Here is a 19875-nt window from a genome sequence, read left to right as displayed (position 1 = left end):
ATATCACTTGCATAACTTTGCGCTAAAAAACCTAATTTTACTATTTTTCGATCGTGGAGCGGCTTAAAATCGTGACACTCACACTAGCGGTTTGAACCAGACTGGTTAGGTTAGGTTAGGTTAGGTTAGGTTTTTTTTTTTGGACTAACTATTGGCCTACCATCCCTGGCAACTTTCGTCCCAGGGCCGAGGAGCTAGTACTACTACTTTCTCCCTGCCATTGAGCTGCAGGGTTTGGGGGTGGGTAATTATTTATTAATAATATTACGATTACAATTACTTACACCTAAGACTTATCACACTTGATTCTACAATTTAATTGTGGTATTACTACTTCAGACTTATGCTACTTATTATTCTTTTTTTTTACATTATTATCTTATTTCTAGGCACACAATCTTATATTCCTAAGGGTTTGTATAAAGGTCCCTATAATTGAATATAGGGAACCTGTCTATACTCTTCGCCTATTATTTCTAACAATATCATAAATTAACCTACATATACAGTATTATACAACTTACTTTTAAATTAACATATACAGATTTTTTTTTTATTATTCAAAATTATAATTTATAAAATATTTACATACTATATCTTAACCTTAACTGTACTACCATTTCGTGGCAGCACGTCAGCCAGGATCTTAAAACAAAAACTTTCGAACAATTTTCTCCATGGTTTTATAACAAGGGCTGGGAGGTTTGCCTCAGCAACGGCCATTCCACTTTCCACCTCTAAGTCGCATCTTCACCGGCCGAACCTGGGGCATTCGAGCACCAGGTGCAATGCGCTTTCGTCAGTTAGACCGTCGCATATACACACTGGGCTATCCTTTTGGCCAAACCGGTGGAGATACGCTGAAAAACCGCCATGGCCCGTGATAATCTGGGCCAGTAAAGAAGAAAAGGGGTCCTCCCGAACTAACTTGTAGGAAGCCGCGACATCTGGCAGAAACGCCTTCCTAACACTCGCGGTTTGACCCGCGGTGTAGCGCTCCTGCCAGACCTCGAGGGTCTTGGCTCTAAGCATGCGACGAAGAGTTGAAATCGGTACTCCATCGTATGCAGCCCTCAATTTCGAATGGAGCGCCGCATCCTTCGCCAAGTGGTCAGCCCTCTCATTCCCCTTTATGCCTACATGCGCCCGAACCCAGCGAAACCGAATGGTTTTACCCATATTTCGGGCCCGCCGGATGATGTTTTTTATTTCGAAGGCTATCGGGTTAAATGATGGTCGATCCCTTAGGAGCTCCAGCGACGACATGGAGTCACTAAGGATCTCGACCTTCATGTCGGGCATCTTCAAGATGTCCTCAATAGCCTTCGAAATTGCACACATTTCGGCTTGGAAGACAGAGCAATAATTCTCCAATTTGAGTTTTCTTGCTCTGACTTCCAAGCCTCGCCGCCTGTATGAGATGCCGGCTCCAACCCTGCCCAGTATATTGCTGCCGTCGGTGTAGACCTGCAGGTAAACCTCTACTCTTCCAGGGTCATCCTGTACCTCTACCACGTCGGTCTCGGCCTGAGTTTCCTCGAGACAACAGAACTCTACCTCAGGAGCGAGGGCTGGATGGGGAGCATCCAGGAAGCTAACCCGCTGTTCAGCCTTCCTGTCTGCCATATCATCAATGTCCTCACCCCTTTTATATCGGTACAATTCTGCCGCTTCTCGGATCCTCAGGTCGAGTGGCAAGATACCTGACAGGATCAGCGCCGCACTCAAACTGGCGGTTTTGTAGGCCCGGCTGATCTTCCGCGCGAACCCTCGCTGAACTGCGTCCAGCAACTTCCGCACTCCGACTTGATCTACGGCTGGGACCCAGACGCTTGAAGCGTAAAGTACGATTGGCTCCACAGCGGCGATGTAGATGGTCCTCACCACCTCTGGGTTCAGACCCCAGGTTGTCTTGGCCGCCCTTGACAATTGGCCATAAATGGTCGTTGCCTTTCGGCAAACGTCGGCGACGTGCGGCTTAAAAGACAACTTGTGGTCAATAATAAGACCAAGGATTTTGGTTTCTGTGACAATCTTTATACTTTCGCCGCCCATGGTGATCTGAATAGGTGTTATTTTCAGTTTCTTGGCAATCACCATGGCGTTGGTCTAGTGTGGAGCAAATCGCAGCTTGTTGTCCAAGCCCCAGTCGTAGACCCGCCGGAGGACGGAGTTAGCGGTACGCGCGATAGTCTCCGGAGAGGAGCCCGAGAAGACGAGCACTACGTCGTCGGCGAAGGCTTGCTTGCGTAGGCCCTCTTCCTCGAGGGCGCCCAGCAACGGATCAATCAGGAGGTTCCAGAATATGGGCCCCCAATCGATCCCTGAACGCACCCCTTGGTTGTAGGCCCCACGCACTCGGCGCCCGCATAACGAATAATGACCTCGCGGTCATTGAGGTAACTGCACACGGTGGAGTACAGATTTCGGGGGCATTTCCTGGCGGCCAGCTGATGTTTAATAGCTGGCCACCAGGCGCTGTCGAATGCCCCCTCTATGTCTAGAGATACCATCAAAACTACCCTCTTTGCCCTGACCTCAGCTCTGATGTGCTGTGTGCGATCAAGGCAAAGAGGGCATCTTCAGTGCTCCGCTGTGGCATAAAACCGAATTGGCCCGGGTTAATCGTCGGCAGTACGTGCCACTTTATCCGGCGTACCATCATCTTTACCAAAGTCTAACCGTGGACTGACAAAAGTCCAATCGGACGGTAAGACTTTGGATGATGGTAGTCGGATTTTCCCGGTTTTGGAAGTGTCACGACTGCCGCACGCTTCCAGGGATTCGGGAAGTATCCCACAACGAGGCACCTGTTGGCTATCTCTAGGAAGAGCCGTTCATCTGCCTCAATGCTTTTAGCACTGATGTCTGCCGTAAACGCATCCGATCCAGGAGCTTTGCGAGCACTGAAGTCATGAACCGCCTCCCTGAGTTCCGCAATGGTGAAGGGCGGATCATCCGCTGCACAGGCTAACTCGCACAGCGGACGGTCCGCTCCCCTCCTTATTGTAGAATGTACGGGAGTGTCATCCTCCAGCCTGTCGTCCGGGAAGAACGTAGCTGCAAGGAGTTCTGCACTTTGCTTGGGATCAAGAGTCACTCCGTCTCTCACAAGAAGCTTGTCTTCTTGCTTTTTCGAGCTTTGACGGAGGACTCTGTAGATTCCGTCCCACAGGCTTTCACCTGTTTGCGCGATTCAGTACTCCTTCCAGCTATGGGTCTGCGCTGCTTGCGCGGCAGACTCATATTTCTCCCTAGCTTCTAGGTACTGTCGAATGACGAATTCCCTCCTTGTTAGGGCCGCGCAGCATATGCGTCTCTCTTTAGTGACCGCATCTCGCTGCAGGACCCGAAGTTCGGAGGTCATCCATGGAGGTTCATACTTCAGTGTTCGGTTCAGCTTTGGGATCGCGGCCTCACACGCTTGTTGGACCGCCTCCTGGTATTCGAGGACAACGTTTTCGATGTCTTCGGGGGCGGTTATGGCCGACACTCTTTCCACTCGGATTTGGCGGCTTTCGAACTGTAGAATAAGTTCCTTTCGGAACTTATCCCAGTTTGCCTTTCGCGTGTTATATATCCGAGTGTTTGGTGCTGGGCCGGGTGCTTTCGCACGACCGTTCGTGAATTTAGAGCGTTGTGATCGGAGCTTACCATAGCGGGGTCCACCCACCAGGATTCCATCCTTGGCAGGATACTTTGGCTGCACACCGTAATGTCGACTCTGATTGTGCAAAGCCGACCTCCTTGAACCACTTGGAAGGTGGGTTCGGTTCCGGTATTAAGGATGTGCAGCTGATGATCATCAAAGTATCCAGCCAATTCAGCTCCCCGATGATCATCGTCCGTGCTACCCCACCATGGGCTCCACGGGTATGGATCCAGGGGTTTGTCCCCTTCCAGGTAAGCGGACACTATTCCAAGTGTCCAGTCGGAGAACTCTATGGTGATTGCCACTATGTTCTCCGACTGGAGGCTCGGGTCACACCTTACCTTTATCAAAGAGGTCTTTATCAAAGACCGCTATTGCGGCCTTTGCGGGGTTGGTCCTAGTTAACCCCTGGTCCATTTAATAGACGCGAACCCCTGGGTATCGCTTCAAGGCACCTTGACTACCTGTATAGGGTTCCTGCAGCAGTGCCAGGCTTACCTTTTGGCTGACAGCTTCTGCCATCAGCTCATCGGTTGCCAATCGCTTCTGCTGCAGGTTTACCTGTATCATGTGCCTTGAAGCAGCATCCTTGGGCCTGCGACCTCCTGGATTTATCACCGCGGTGCCCTCAGCAGTAACTCACGCCAAGGTGGGCAATGGCATCCCATTTCCGCCTCACCGGACAGTCACCGCTGAACGCACCGTGGTCCGTCTTGTCCAGCTTAGCGTGACGGCAGTTAATGCAGCTGGGCGGCTCCCCCACGACATAGTCGGGGCATTCGCTCCTGACGTGTGGTCCCCCGCAGTGACTGCAAAGGTCAGTCGACTCTTTGCAGTGGCGCCGCCCGTGTTCAAAGGTTAAACACTTTGAGCACTGGATGAGCGGCGAGAAGTCCTCCACCTTCGACCTCTTGAGATCAAGGTGGACAGACCTCCCGTCGACCATGCGACGCCACAGCTGAGGGGCCACCCGCAGGATCACATGTGCGAGGTGCGAGTTTCGGCACCTGCGGCGGAAACATGTTTCCATTTTTTGGTGGTCCTTCTGGAGGCCTGTGAAGAGCTCTTTGTTTTGGGCCTTTAGGGCCGCGGTGACCTCATCGTCCTTTAGACAAGAGAGCACGTCCCTGATGATTATCATCGGGTCCCTCCCCCTCGCCTCCTGAACTTTGAGGCCCGAATTTGCCTCAAGCCGCTTCTTCACAGCCTCCACCTCACTCTTTGTGCCGCAGGTTAGCACCACCTTCTTATTCCGGACTTTGCGGACACTGTCCACCTTTGTACCGGTCTTTGTCGGGTCGGTTTCGTGGGGAACAATATTGGGATAGGGAAGATTTTTGTTAGGGAGGGGGGGGGGGGTATAGGAGATGACAGTTAATTGGTTAAAAATGACATGTAGGGGGTTAAGAATTAGTAGGGTGTAGATTTGGTTGTACCTCTGATGTTGTCCCGCGATTTCGTTGAGCTTCGGCGATGTGGTGTGTGACCGGCGTTATAGTTCGGCAGATCCAAATTTTCAACGTTGTCGTATCATTGGTACGAAGTGCCAAGGTGCGATAGATGACTGATGGCAGTTGTCACTTGTCAAATATTTTACAAAACCTCGTGGCTCCGCGTGCTTCCTACTCCCATACAAAGCCAACGAGGTTATGAATGGCACACTTATCTTAGAATACCTTCGCAATCCAATGTCCGATTGTTTTCAAATTTGGATTGCTGGACAGGTCTTGATCGGCGCTCCAGGAATTAGCGTTGCGTTTCTTGATGCGCTGCAGCGACGACTCGGGGCAGTTGGCTCAAAGTCCAGGCCCTGTAACTTTGGAGCGCGCTGCACAAAACTTTCACAAACACTAATCCTGGTGATTTATAAGCTTACAAAACACTGTACCAAATTCCACAACGAAATAAGCACTTTTTACCACTTAAATTATTTTTTGAAGCGGAGCTATATGTAGACGACACGATAGTTGGGTCAAAAGTGTAGTACAATTGGTTAGGTTCGGTTAGGTTAGGTTAGGTTACAACTGCCGTGGAACAGCGGTTATTACGTATGCTTTTTGTGCAGAAGGTCCCAGGTTCGAGCCTGGGGTACGTCTTGAGGTTAGGTTAGGTTAGGTTAGATTAGGTTTTTTTTTTTTTTTTTCTATTCACCCTAGTCGGCCTACCTTTCGACTTTCTTTCAGCCCGAAACGGCACAGGTACTCTGCGAAAGGGCCGTGGCCTGTGAGGATCTGTGCCAACTCGGGACTAAACCTTCCTTGTTTTAGTAAAGTGCGTGCGTCCGTAACGTTTTTAATGAATAATTTCGTTACCTTCCCCGTATCACCCCCGTCATACCTTTCCCCCCATTTCCTGACTGTCTCCTCTCTTATATTCTTTTTTATATAAGACAGGGGAAAGTCTGTGTAGGCCGCTTTGACCTTTGAAACTTCCGCAGCGTTCCTCGCTAATTCGTCCGCTCTCTCGTTCCCCACTGTGCCAACGTGCGCTTTCACCCAGAAGAGTTGTATGTTTTGGCCGACAATGCGGCTCTCTTCTAAGTGTCTGCGGATCTCAACAACTTGAGGATTGAGAGAGCGATCGCCTGCGCTCGCAGCTAGGGATGATTGTGAGTCGCTATATATATTTACATCCTCTCCATGACTCTTTGCCTCTCTTACCGCACTGCACAAAGCTGCAAGCTCCGCCTGATACACAGTGCAGTAAGGCGCCAACTTTATTTTCTTGTTTTTAATTTCCCTTCCTTTATGCCATTTGGACCATGCGGCTCCTACACCTAGTTCGGTTTTACTACCGTCGGTATATATGTTCACCGAGTTTGAATTTTCTAATTTTTCTGGCTCCTCGACGACAGTGTATGTTATCACCGGTCTTTCCGTGGGGTGTGGCAGTTTAATAGCAGGTACAGCTCGCTCGATCTGGTCTTCTTCGCGTATAAACGGGGATGACCCCCTCCTCCTTGCTTCGTAAAGAGCTGCAGTCTCTTTGATTCTTAGGTCGAGGGGCAGTATCCCTGCCAATAACGTCGCAGAATTTAGCGATACTGTGCGATAAATCTTAGCTATTTTCTGCGTGAACGGCCTTTGTATACCTTCGAGCTTTTTTCTGACACATAACTTTTTGGCTGCCGGAGCCCAGGCTGCTGAGGCGTAAGTATGATCGGCTCGATAACTGCTCGGTATATTTCGTTTATTGTATCACCGTTCATCCCCCAATCTAGTTTCGCCATTTTTGCCACTTTTTTGTATATTTCTGCCGCCTTTTTTGTAATGTGATGTACATGCTTATTGAACGTGAGTCCCTCGTCAATAATTAACCCGAGTAATTTGATTTCTTTTACCCGGCTGATGTTAGTGCCTCCCATACTGATCCTTGGGGTGTCATAGTTCCTCCTTCGCGTCAGAACCATTGCGTTGGTTTTTTGTGGAGCGAAGTTGAGCTTATTCATGACACCCCATAGCCTTACTTTTTCGAGGGCTACGTTCGCTCGGTTTTCGATTGTGTGTGTGTCTCTTCCCGTGAACACCAACACAATATCATCCGCTAAAGCCTGTACATAAACACCTTCTTCTTCTAATTTGACTAATACTGGGTCTAGTAGGATGTTCCAGAATGTGGGGCCGCTAATCGAGCCTTGTACACACCTTTTCTCGGGTTTTCGTGTATGCTCCTTGTTTCCGTAGCGAACCACCACTTTCCTTTCTGTGAAATAGTCCTCCACTATTCTCCTAACGTTTTCTGGGCACCCTTTTAGTGCCAATTGGCACTTGATTGCCGGCCACCATGCGTTGTCGAATGCCCCCTCGATATCCAATGACACCATTAGAACGATCTCTTTGCTGCGGATGCGTTCTTTCGTGTAGTTTATGATATCGTAGAGAGCATCCTCCGTGCTTTTGCCCGGAACGAAACCGTACTGCCTCCTACTCAGCTTGGGGAGTATATGATGTCTTATTCTGTTAATAACAGTCTTTTCCAGAACCTTCCCCATGACCGGCAGGAGGCCTATTGGTCGGTACGATTTTGCGGCAGTGTAATCATCCTTCCCCGGTTTCTTAAGGACTATAATTGAGGCTTCTTTCTAAGGCCTCGGGAAGCAGCCCAGCTCCAGGCATTTATTGAAGATAGCTAGGGGAACCTCCGGGTTCACCATGATTGCTGCATAGCAGATATCAGCTGTGAGTCCGTCGGCTCCCGGAGCTTTCCTCGGATTGAAGCTTCGCGCTACGCTAATGAGCTCCGCCTTTGTAAAAGGCACTTCATTATCGCTATCGCGCGAGCTGCTGGACTTTTCTTCAACCTTTATTCTAATATTCTGGTGGATTTCATCATCGACCTCGATATTATCTGGCGGGAAGAATTTGTGAGACAGTAGTTGCACTGATTCTTCAGCGCTTAGCACTATGCCTTTTTCTACCAGTGGCATATCTTCCCTGGTCCTTTCTGCCTTCTTTATAATCCTATATACCCTATCCCAAACGCTTTCACCTTCTTTCTTGCTACAAAGCTTTTTCCAACCTTCAGTCTGAGCTTTCTCTATTTCATCTTCGTATGTCTTTTTTGCTTGAAGGTATTCTCTTATAACGAACTCTCGTCTTCTTGGAGCTGCGTATGAGATTCTTCTCTTCCTCCTTGTCATTTCCTTCTTTAAATTTTCAATTATTTCATTCCACCAAGGTGGACTTAGCTTTTTCTTTCCGCCTTTTATACGTGGGATGGTGTTATCAGCGGCTTTGGCTATGGCACCCGTGTATCTACTCACTACTTCGTCTACTCCAGCTTTGCTATTTATTTCATTTATAGCGCTCTCTGTTAGTAACTTTTCTTCCATATTTTTTCTGAGCTCGATCTCAAAGTTCAACCATTTGGCTTTATTTGTTTTATATTTGCGAGTTGTTTTGGGCAGGACTTGCAATGCGGATTTTTCTAGTTCTATTTTGACTAGAATAGTATTGTGGTCTGAGCTGGTGATTCCTGTATCAACACGCCACTCCGTCACCCTTCTGAGGAGGGCCGTTGTGCATACGGTGATATCCACTATGCTAGTGTATCTTCGTCCCCCTCGCACGGTGTCAAATGTAGGCGTGTTACCACAATTTAGAATGTTTAGCTCCTCTTCGTCGAGGAACCCTCTTAACTCTGCTCCTCGACTGTCCTCCGATCGGCTTCCCCACCATTCACTCCAAGCATTCACGTCCCCCCCACTAAGACCATCTTGGTCTTTAGTTTTCTCGAGATGCTTTGCAGGTGTTCGAGGTGTGGTTTGATGGGTTCATCGCCTTCAAGGTATACGGAGACTAATGCAATTTCCCACTTTTCAGTTTTCAGGATTGCGACTACAATGTTCTCCGTATTCAGTGTCTGATTTTGTGAGACCTCTATTTGTTCGTCGAAAACAATTATGGCCGCCTTTACTGGTTTCGTCTTTGTGAGACCGCATTGCACTATTTTATAGTTTAGGCTTTCAGACATCTGTCCTTTAGCCCCCGTGTAAGGTTCTTGTAGTAGTCCTACATTTATCCCTCTACTACTCGCCTCTTTTATGAACTCTTGGGTGGCGTTTCTCTTTCTCTGAAGGTTCGCCTGCGCCAAGAGAAAGCCCTTTTTCTTGTCATTGTCTTTGGCTTAACAATACACGTAACAGAGCCTTGCTGCTCTATCCCAACCACGTCTTGTGGGACAGTCATTGCTAAACGCTCCATGTTCCGCGTTTTTGTCACCAGACTCCTTGCAGTTCACACACTTTGGAGGCTTTCCACTTTTCCAAATCTGGCAGTCTGACCTTAGATGCGAACCTCCACAGTGGCTGCACACTTCCGTCTCTCGTTGGCATTGCTTGCGGCTGTGTCCGTAGCCAAGGCACATTGTACATTGGACCAGAGGGGATTGGTCCTCCACCCACACTCTTTGTAAGTCCACGTGAATCCTCTCGGCTGCTGTTAATACTTGCCACATTTTTGGTGTTACTTGCAGGATCACGTGGCACTCGTGCGGGTTTCTTACCTTCCTTCGGTACCTTTCTATTATTGCCCAGTCTTCTTGCGTAAGTTGTGCAGTCACATTTTTGTTTTGGTTCTTGAGTGCTTTTATTATGTCCTCAAGCGTGTTGTAGTTAAGCAGATTTTTAACTTTAATGAGGGGGTTTTTATTTGCGACCTCCTTTACCATAAGATTGTCATCGCCTTTCTCTAGTCTTTCTTTCAGTATTCTTCTCCCCTCCTCTGATCTACAGCCTACAACTACCTTTCCATCTCTTGCCTTCCTTATCTTGTCTATTTGCACTCCCTCTTCCCTTGCTTTGAGCACGGTTCTTATGTGCTGTATAGTTATATCTGCCGTGTCGCTTACGTCTTTAGGCTCCACCACGACAGAGTGCAGCGTGGTCTTTCTTTTTCCCGTGCCCTCCGCCTTTTTAATTGGGTCCTGGCTTCGCTCTTCCCTTGCTGCAGCTACTTCCGCGTACGTTTTTATCTTTGCTTCTATTCTCTGCTCTCTCTCTCCTTCTCTAATGGCTTGTTTTCCCCATTCCTTCTTTAGCTCGGCCAGTACCCTGTCCTCTTTTGTCCCTGCCAGTTTAAGTATGTTCAATCTGCATTCTTCAAATTTCTTGTTCTCTTCTTCCAGTCTTTTAATTTGATCTTCTAATCTTTGTGTTATTTGGTTTGTAGTAGTCAACGTTTCTTCTGCTCTTTTTGTTTTGTTTTTGTCTTCCTCGCATCTTCAACTTCGTGTAGATTTTTACATTTTAGTTCCTCTTCGGCCTCTTTAACTAGTTGATAGAGGCGCTTTACTGCCGTGGATACCCCAGCTTTTATTTCATTTTTTATGTTTCGCGACTCCCCAAGGTGAGCCATTGCCTTTAGCAAGCAATTTTTGGCTTCCCTTTCCCTCTCTTCTTTCTTTACTGGTGGTACCGGCGACTCCTTGCTGCTTACTGTAGCCGTAGTTTCCTGTTTTTGTTTGGGACTTATATTTGAAACTTGCTCCCATTTGTCAATGCTATGTCTAATACCAGGAGCTGGAGCAATAGTTTGTACTCCCTCAGTTTGTTTTTCCGGCTCCTTCTGTGATTGCGCTCTCGTTGGCGTGCGAATTCCCGGCATCATTTTAGGGTCGTTATCTAATGAAATTTTTTATTTATAATATTATGCGAGTTCTCGACTAGGGTTCGTCAAGTTATTAAAATAAAATATTATTATCTTAAAACCTATAATCTATCCCCAAAAAGGTAATAAATTAGTCAGTAGTTAAAACTTATGCTAAGGTCTATCCCCAATAGGGTGATGGCCTTTTAAAATTTTTATTAGGGTCTATCCCCAATAGGGTGATAGCCGTGTCAATATTTATTTTACTTAAATATAAAACTTAATTGTTTAAGTCAGAGTTATTACTTTTTAATTTTAATTTCAGTCCAATAAGACTAGCTTGTCAATATACGGTATTTACACTCTGACTTAAGCCTATAATCTATTCCCCAAAAAGGCAATAGATTGGTCAGTTATTAAACTTAATCTTTTGCTAGCGTCTATCACCAATAGGGTGATAGCCGTGTCAAATATTTAACGTAAAGTATAAAACTTATTTGTTTAAGTCAGAGTTATAAATGTGGTGTTGAGAACTTTTTGATTTTTGTAGTTATATATATTATGCTCAGTCCAATAAGAGGCTGGCTGGTCAATAGACAATATTTACCCTCTGACTTAAACTTATAATCTATTCCCAAAAAGAGTTATAGATAGGTCACTAAATAACTTATCCTAGGGTCTATTCCCAATAGGGTGATAGCCGTGTCAATATTCTAAACTACTTAATTATCACAGTTCTATGTTTCTTAGGCCTAGATGAGCTGTCGTCGACAATGTTTTACAAGCGTTCAGTGGAGTCTATCCACTAATCACCGCTGCGATAAACACATTCATTTCCTCGGGCTGACAGGCGTTCAGGGCCGGACTCTTAATATTAATTTAATTATTTTTAAATTATACTAAAATATTAAAGATTTTTCTTTGTTTTGTAAATGTTTCGCCTATTTGTTGTTATTTAATTTCAAATTTTAATATTTTTAACCAATTTTTTATAATTTTATGATTTTGTTTCGGATATACATACAAGTACTAGGTCCAAATATGTATCCCCCGATTACAATTTACTATTATTTCTTACATCGAAAACATGATTACAATTTGTTTAAATAATATTCCGAAGATAGTATTTTCCTGTATAAAATTTAAAATATATAAATTGATTTAAGATTTAAGTAATTATTCTGAGTACGGCCCTGAGCTGTTATCGCCTGTAGCTGTCAAGGAGATTTACGACTTTATTGCTATCTAACTTCCACTCGTAAGCGCGTCCCTTTCTCACACTGTACAATTCTATTTTAAACTTCTCACAATATATTTTTACCAAGTTCACTCAAGCGGAAAGTTTCCACAGTACACGGAACGTTCAGTAGGTCGATATAACAGTTGTTTCAATACTAATTTGTATGGCGCCTCTACTGTCTTATTGTTGCACTGTGGCAAGCTTCACGGTCGAGTGAGCACGATGAGTTACTTTGTAGTCCAACTGCTCGGTTCTTGAATTATTTATTATTCAGAGTAATGATATATCGCTTTTGATGCGATTTTCGTGTAAGTTTTTGTCTTCAGTAGTGAGGTACTGGTGACAGCACTAGTGCCCCGAGCTTGGCTATTTTATTCCGGTATCTCCAGTTCTTCTGGTTTCTTTGAGAACCTCTAGATTCTCTTATTATCTTCCTATCATCCAAACCTTCAATCACAGGATTCGGAGGAAGATGTCTATAGCCTCGGTTTGGTTATCTCGTTCCGGTGGCGCTAAGAAACTGATATGTCGCCGATCGCGCTTCGGCGACGCACGCACTATAACACTTTTTATTTGATTCCAAGCACTTTTTTACACTTGATTTTTCACTAACCACTTTATTGTTATATGTCATTCGATTCACCGTTTCGAGACGCTTCGTTTGGTGTTAAACTTAAATACATCCACGCGAAAAAACCCACTAAAAGGATTTTCTATATACGGAGCGAAACGGTTTTGCAGTTGCTTAGACGGCGTTTCAACTGTGACTGTTGGTTAGATTAGGTTAGGTTAGGATAGGTTAGGTTAAGTTAGGTTAGGTTAGGTTAGGTTAGGTAAGGTTAGGTAAGGTTAGATGATCGTACTCGTTATCATTAAAGTAGTCGCCGTGTACAACAACCACGTCTTTCAACTATAATAAACAATAATATATTGTAAAATTTTATAATCATGAGAAATCGCGTGACGCGTCCGTCACGACGAAATATCATGATAATATTATATTATTATGTTATTATAATATTATGTTGGCTGTTGTTCGTTTGCACACACACAACTTTGCTCGGGGACGATGCGTCCTCGGACGAATCACCTGTCGTAGGGCTGAGTCTCAACAGATCGCAGCACGACGCTGCTCTACCGAGCAAAAAACCCCGCCAGGAACGTAAGTCGTCTACAGACTATTCCGAGCCCCGACATCGAACTGAGGTAAATTCGAAACTTCGACGCCGTGGTGCACGTGTTAATACCGCTCGCACCGTTCGTCGCGTTCCAAATGGGCTTCGACGTCGCGTCTTACGAATAAAACGCGACTAGTAAAGTCACATTGTTTAGAGCCTCCCGACACTCGGGGCTCCACAGTGAGTATAACCTTGCCGGATTCGGCTAGGCTGGCTTCGGCCTTAGAGGCGTTCAGGCATAATCCCGCGGATGGTAGCTTCGCACCACCGGCCGCTCGGCCGAGTGCATGAACCAAATGTCCGAAACTGCGGTAGATAGGGACACTCCCCTTCCCAAGGACATGTCAACCTTTCGGTTATAAAGATCTACATCCCATTTGCGCCAAGCCACTACGAGTACGACACCAATGGAGGGGCACTGATACCCAGTGAACTCCCCTCCCCCATAGCCCCCGTGTCGGTAGAGCTACCTCCACCACGTTTGACGGGTAACCGCCGACTAGGTAGGTTACAGCACAACAGCTTTCGCTCCAGTTTACCCGCGCTTGCTTGAATTTCTTCACGTTGACATTCAGAGCACTGGGCAGAAGTCACATTGCGTCAACACCCGCGAGGGCCATCGCAATGCTTTGTTTTAATTAGACAGTCGGATTTCCCTTGTCCGAGCCAGTTCTGAGCTGACCGTTGAACGGCGGTCGTACAGTACCGTGCCGATACGCCAAGAGACGAAACCGACGCGGACTTACGGCTAGGAAGATCCGCGGAAGGCCGGAACGTGGGTCCGGATTCAGCACGACGCGCGAGACCACCTTGCGATGGAGACACGTGCGAGCATCGACCAGGCCCGGCACCGGCCGCATCCGCTTCCCGTCCAAACCCGACACGCCCCGGTCCTCAGAGCCAATCCTTATTCCGAAGTTACGGATCCAATTTGCCGACTTCCCTTACCTACATTATTCTATCGACTAGAGGCTCTTCACCTTGGAGACCTGCTGCGGATATGGGTACGAGCCGGCGCGACATCTCCACGTACATCCCTCACCTAAATTTTCAAGGTCCGCAGAGAGTATCCGGACACCGCCGCAAATGCGGTGCTCTTCGCGTTCCGAACCATATCTCCCTTCTGTAGGATTCCATGGAACTCGAACGCTCAGGCAGAAAAGAAAACTCTTCCCGGACCACTCGGCGGCGTCTTCAGGCCACTTTGGGTTACCCCGTCGAACACTCGCTTGAGAAACGAGAGAACGATTATTGAAACGGTTCCGCTGCCGGGTTCCGGAATACCTTTCGCTCAAAGGGCGTTATTTATCATATACACAAAATATATATAAACACGCCGCATCGACATAAGATCTCTCCTTGAGCTTAGGATCGACTGACTCGCGAGCAACTACTGTTCACGCGAAATCCTTCTCCACGTCAGTCCTCCAGGGCCTCGCTGGAGTATTTGCTACTACCACCAAGATCTGCACCGACGGAGGCTCCAGGCGGGCTCACGCCCAGACCCTTCTGCGCACTCCGCCGCGCACGTCCTACTCGTTACGGCATAATACGCGTGCGCTTTGACACGCACGCGCCGATTGCCGGTAACGGTAGTGTATAGGCAAAACGCTTCAGCGCCATCCATTTTCAGGGCTGGTCGCTTCGGCAGGTGAGTCGTTGCACACTCCTTAGCGGATTCCGACTTCCATGGCCACCGTCCAGCTGTCATGAGCGACCAACGCCTTTCATGGTGTCCCATGAGCGTTTTTTAGGCACCTTCACACTACGTTTGGTTCATCCCACAGCGCCAGTTCTGCTTACCAAAATTGGCCCACTTGGCACCGTCATCAGATCTCCGGCTTCATCGTTAGAGTAAGCCGGAGTTCTCACCCATTTAAAGTTTGAGAATAGGTTGAGGTCGTTTCGGCCCAATGCCTCTAATCATTCGCTTTACCGGATGAGACTGTTACGAGTCGATGCCAGCTATCCTGAGGGAAACTTCGGACGGAACCAGCTACTAGATGGTTCGATTAGTCTTTCGCCCCTATAGCCAGTTCCGACGATCGATTTGCACGTCAGAATCGCTACGGTCCTCCATCAGGGTTTCCCCTGACTTCGACCTGACCAGGCATAGTTCACCATCTTTCGGGTCCCAGCATCTGTGCTCAGAGCGCGCCCGCATTCGCTGATTGGAAACGAGACGCCTCGGGAGTGCGAGAGATCGATTTTTGACGACCGACGCTCCATCATCCCTGAGCGCGCGACAAGCGCGCGCCTTCACTTTAGTTGCGCCTTTCAGTTTTGTCAGTTTGAATTCATAACTCAATGACTCGCACACATGCTAGACTTAGGGTTAGGACCGATTGGTTTATAAGCTTTGGGGTTCGTATAGTCCTCCTTGCCCGGTTTTCTTAATACCACCACCGTGGCTTCCTTCCATATGTCAGGAAAGTGCCCCATCTTACGGCACTTGTTGGCTAAGGCAAGATCCTGGTAGATCGCTCGACTGCAGATGTCTGCTGTGAAGCTGTCCGCTCCCGGGGCCTTTTTAGGGTTAAAACTGCCCATCGCGATCTTTAGCTCCTGCTGTGTAAATGGTGGGTTTCATCTTGTCTCCAAATTTCATCATGTCTCCAGTCGTTTACCCGCTTTGCTGCTTCTCTGATCCGGCGATGCTCCTCGTTATCCAACTCCATCAAGTAGGGGTAGAACGTCTCTGCTAGTAGGTTTGCCGATTCTTTCGGGTTCAAGAATATACCATCTTTGGTTAGGGTTAAGTCTTCTTGTCTCGTGGTGGTCCTTCTGATGACTCTATATATCCCTTCCCAGAGTCCCTCCCGATCTTGTGTTGTGCAGAACTTTGTCCAACTTGCTGTTTGGGCATTCTTAGCTTCACGCTCATAGGCTTCCTTCTTTTCTAAATACCGTGCTACTGCCGTTTCTCTACGCTGCGGTGCTGCGTTCTTTATTTTTCGCCTAAAGGTAGCCACACTTCTTTTAAGCCTCGCGAGCTCATCATTCCACCACGGGACTTTCAGTACCTCGGTACTCTTTTTGACTGGCATGCTTTCTTTACATGCAGCTGTTTTCTAAATCAATTTTATTTTTTAACTCCTCTATAGCATCTGCGTTAATATTATGTTGGGATTTTAATTCTGAAAGTTTGGAGTTAAATAGTTCCCAGTTTGCCTTTTTGGTGTTATAAAGTCTAGTGGTCCTCTCCCTTCTGAGGCCTCTACTTTTGCGGAGACAGATCCTAAATAATATTGCATTGTGGTCCGAGCTCGATATAGTCTGGTCTACCCTCCAGTCCTCTACTATGTCTAGTTGGTCCATGGGACATGCAGTTATATCAACGTGACTGGCATATGTTCTTCCCTCTCTTACTGTATCGAAAGTAGGCGTATCGCCATGGTTCAGCACCTGAAACCCTGACTCTGCCAGTGTCCCAGACAGTTCCTTCCCTCTATGGTCCTCTACGTTGCTACCCCACCAGGTACTCTTCGCGTTGCTGTCGTCACCTATCAATAATTTTGTAGAGCCTAGTTTATCTCTAATGGTCCGCAGTTGCTCCAAATATGGCTCTATGGGCTGATCCGGCTCAAAGTAAAAGGACACCACTGCAATCTCCCAGGCCACTGTTCGTATCTTCACCACAACAATATTGTTGTTGGTGAGCTTCGGGCACAGAATGACGTCAAGGCTGTCATCAAAGACAGCAATTGCCGCCTTCACCGTTCCATCTCCAATTACTGTATTTTGATAGAGCCTTGCCCCACGGTAGTCTTTCATCCTTCGTACCCCGCCCACGTACGGCTCCTGGAGCAATGGAAATGCAAGTTTTCTCTCACTGGCTCCAATCATTAGTTATGTGGTCGCCAGTGCCTTCCTTTGGAGGTTTGCTTGTGCAACGCTATAACTGATGGTGGGATTGTCTGTCTTGTAACTCCTTGTGTTGACCTTAGCAACACGCCTCCTTTGCTCTAGCCAGTGCTTCCCACCTCCTACGTACTGGGCACTCTGAACTAAACGCGTTATGATCTGTGGGGCTGTCAACACGTGCTGCTGTACAATTGCAGCATGTTGGTGCTATTGATGCCAACCAATCTGCACACTCTGATCGCAGGTGCAGTCCTCCACAGTGGCTGCATTTTGGCACGGTCTCCTTGCAAAACCTCCTACCATGACCATATGCTAAGCACATTGAGCACTGGACCAGGGGGGATTGATCATCAACTTTTATCCTCTGCATATCGATATGGACAGTGCCGCTACTCATCATTCGGTTGTATATCTGTGGTGAGACCCTTAGGACGACGTCACTCATTAGCGGATTTCTTGCCTTTTTTCTGAACTTGAATTCGACTCTATTTTCCTTCTTGTCAAGGTCCTGAAAAACCCCCACATTTTGGTTTCTCAAAGCGATGATGATGTCACCGTTGCTGTTGTATGACAGCACATTTTTTAAAACCAGCATGGGGTCTTGGTTCTTCATCTCCTCGACAAGGAGCCGATCATCTGCGCTCTTGAGCCTTTCTTGCACTCTCTGCCGTTCCTCCGGGGTTCTGCATCCTATGATGACTTTTTTGTCTTTTACCCTCCTAACCCTTTCAACGGCCACCCATCCGTCTTTAGCGTTAACAGCTTGCCGGACTTGTTTTAGTATTTCGTCACTATTCTCGGCCTCATTTTTAGACGTTATGACGATGGAGTGTAAAGAGCTCCGATCGTACGCTTTCCTTTTATTATGCTCGGCTGTAACACTAGCATACGTAAACGATTGTAGGGTTGCCATTTGGCATGTGCCTAACTTTTCCTTTACCATTTCCAACTCTTTATTATTGCGGTCTATCTTTTCACCCTGTTCCTTAATAAGCTTAATAAGCTCCTCATGTTGGTGGTTTGATTTTTTTCTTTCTGTTTCTATTTCCCCGACTATCCTATCTATATCCCTTTCCTTGTTCTCCTGTTGCTTTGTAGTTGGGATCATTTTTTTCCCCGATGCCACTTCTGCAGCTTCCTCCTTTAAGAGTTGGTACAAGTTCTCCACTGCCAGAATGATACCGGTCTTTATGTCTGTTCTCATATTGCGAGAGTCATTTATATGAGCCTTCGCCCTTTGAAGCCATACACGGCCTTGATGCACCCTGTCAATGGGTTTGGTTATCTGAGTGGCAGGCTTCGGTGAACTAGCTAGTCCCTCCGCCGACGTTTTGCGCACCTCATCCTTCGAGACTCGTGGGGTTGTCAACTTTGGCTTTGGCAGAGGTGCTGTTATTGGAGCTGTCTTGCCGGGTGGCGAGATATTTAAAATATGCGGGTGGGTGGTCGTCAAACATGGCTTGGGATCGATCTTCCCACATTCCCACTCACCTATACTGCGCCTCACCTTGGAGGCTGTGGTCTGGTTTCCAGAGCATGATCCTGTCCTCTCTGTCACATTCGGGGATATAGTCTTGTCTGCCATTTTCTTATTCGGTGTATGAGTAATGGCGAACATTGGCTGCGATGGGGAGAGCATCGTTAAATTTTTATTAAGTTCAAAAGAACTGTCACAATGTCAATTAAAAAGTGTAAAGGAAACTAGCCTAGGTGTACTGCTCAAAAAACCCAGTACACGTATAGAAGAAAAAACCAAAAAAAAACTGCGAAAATATAGAAGGAAATACAAGAAGTAGAGATCCGCTCTACTTGTGTCCGTTTAACCTTTGATTGTCAATTAAGTAAAATAATTATCGATTAGTTAAATTAAGTACACAAAAAAATATAATCTACATGACCAAATGCAGTCGCATACTATATTTCTAAAAACTACTACAAGAATAAAATAAAATTTATGATATACAAAGACGAAGATAAGTGGGAGAGCAAATTTCAGCTCTACATAGGGCTGGTATCTTATGTTCTAAAATCGGTTAATAGGCCGATGATCAATATAATAAAACAAGGAGTCAGCACTCTATCTTAGTAAAGAATAAAAATTTATTAAGCTTGATGAATGTTTGTATAGACCCTCTCACAATGTAGACTAGCCTTCGCCGAGTCCAATGGTGAAGACCGCGTCCCTCTACGACGCCTAGAAGCCGACCTACAACGATTTTTATATTTCCAAGATGGCGGCCAATATGGCGGCCACTTGTCAATTTTGCTCGTAAGTCGCGTTCCAGACGTCGCAGGAGGTCGTGCGACGAGTCTTTGAGCTTGGCTCGACTAGCTCTACACTTCTATAATGTTACCTCTACCTGGTAGAGCTATCAATTTTTTTGTAAAATTACCCTATGAAGCATATAGAGAAGGTAAGAGGAAAGTTGATACAGAAAATCCCACCTCCGTACGATCACTGGTTACAAAGTAATAAGTATTTAAAAAAATTCAAAATGGCGGCCAATATGGCGGACCTTGTCTGTATTTTTCTTAACTTTTCCCCCCGTTGGGCGAATTTGGCCGAGTTTGGGCTTGTTTTGTAGGTCTGTTAGAGACCAGAACACATATATACAAATTTAAGGTTTTCCTCTGTGCCCTGATTTTTAATCTCAAAAAAATCAATTATTTTACAACTACAAAATTAATAAAAACAAAAGTACCTAGTAAACATTTTAAAAAAATTTGAGTATGATACGCTAATATTAATCTAATTTTTAAAAATAATTTCATTAATATACCATCCTTATTTCTACCCCCTCGTGTGCACCCCGAAATTTCAAAAATTTGGTAGGTTAATAGAGTTAATAGAGCTTT

General features: G+C 46.4%; 2 long non-coding RNA genes across 3 annotated transcripts in view; both read right to left on the bottom strand.

The window, feature by feature from the left end:
• The window catches only part of LOC126968108 (uncharacterized), a 36546-nt gene extending 23069 nt beyond the window's left edge, over nt 1–13477 (bottom strand). The window contains exon 1 of the long non-coding RNA XR_007730139.1: nt 13347–13477. This is a non-coding gene — a long non-coding RNA (uncharacterized LOC126968108). The remainder of the gene's footprint in view (nt 1–13346) is intronic.
• Nucleotides 1–19875, bottom strand: part of LOC126968104 (uncharacterized) — a 190732-nt gene that overhangs the window by 141953 nt on the left and 28904 nt on the right. The window contains exon 3 of one of the 2 annotated variants that reach the window (XR_007730134.1): nt 13693–14197. The exons of the other annotated variant lie outside the window; for it this stretch is intronic. This is a non-coding gene — a long non-coding RNA (uncharacterized LOC126968104). Of the gene's footprint in view, nt 1–13692; nt 14198–19875 lie in introns of those variants that run through there. 2 annotated transcript variants of the gene reach the window in all.

This window comes from Leptidea sinapis, chromosome 14, assembly GCF_905404315.1.
Source record: "Leptidea sinapis chromosome 14, ilLepSina1.1, whole genome shotgun sequence".
Classification (NCBI taxonomy): domain Eukaryota; kingdom Metazoa; phylum Arthropoda; class Insecta; order Lepidoptera; family Pieridae; genus Leptidea; species Leptidea sinapis.
The sequence above is the reverse complement of the archived record's forward strand: the minus strand, read 5'-3'. Positions and strand labels throughout refer to the sequence as shown.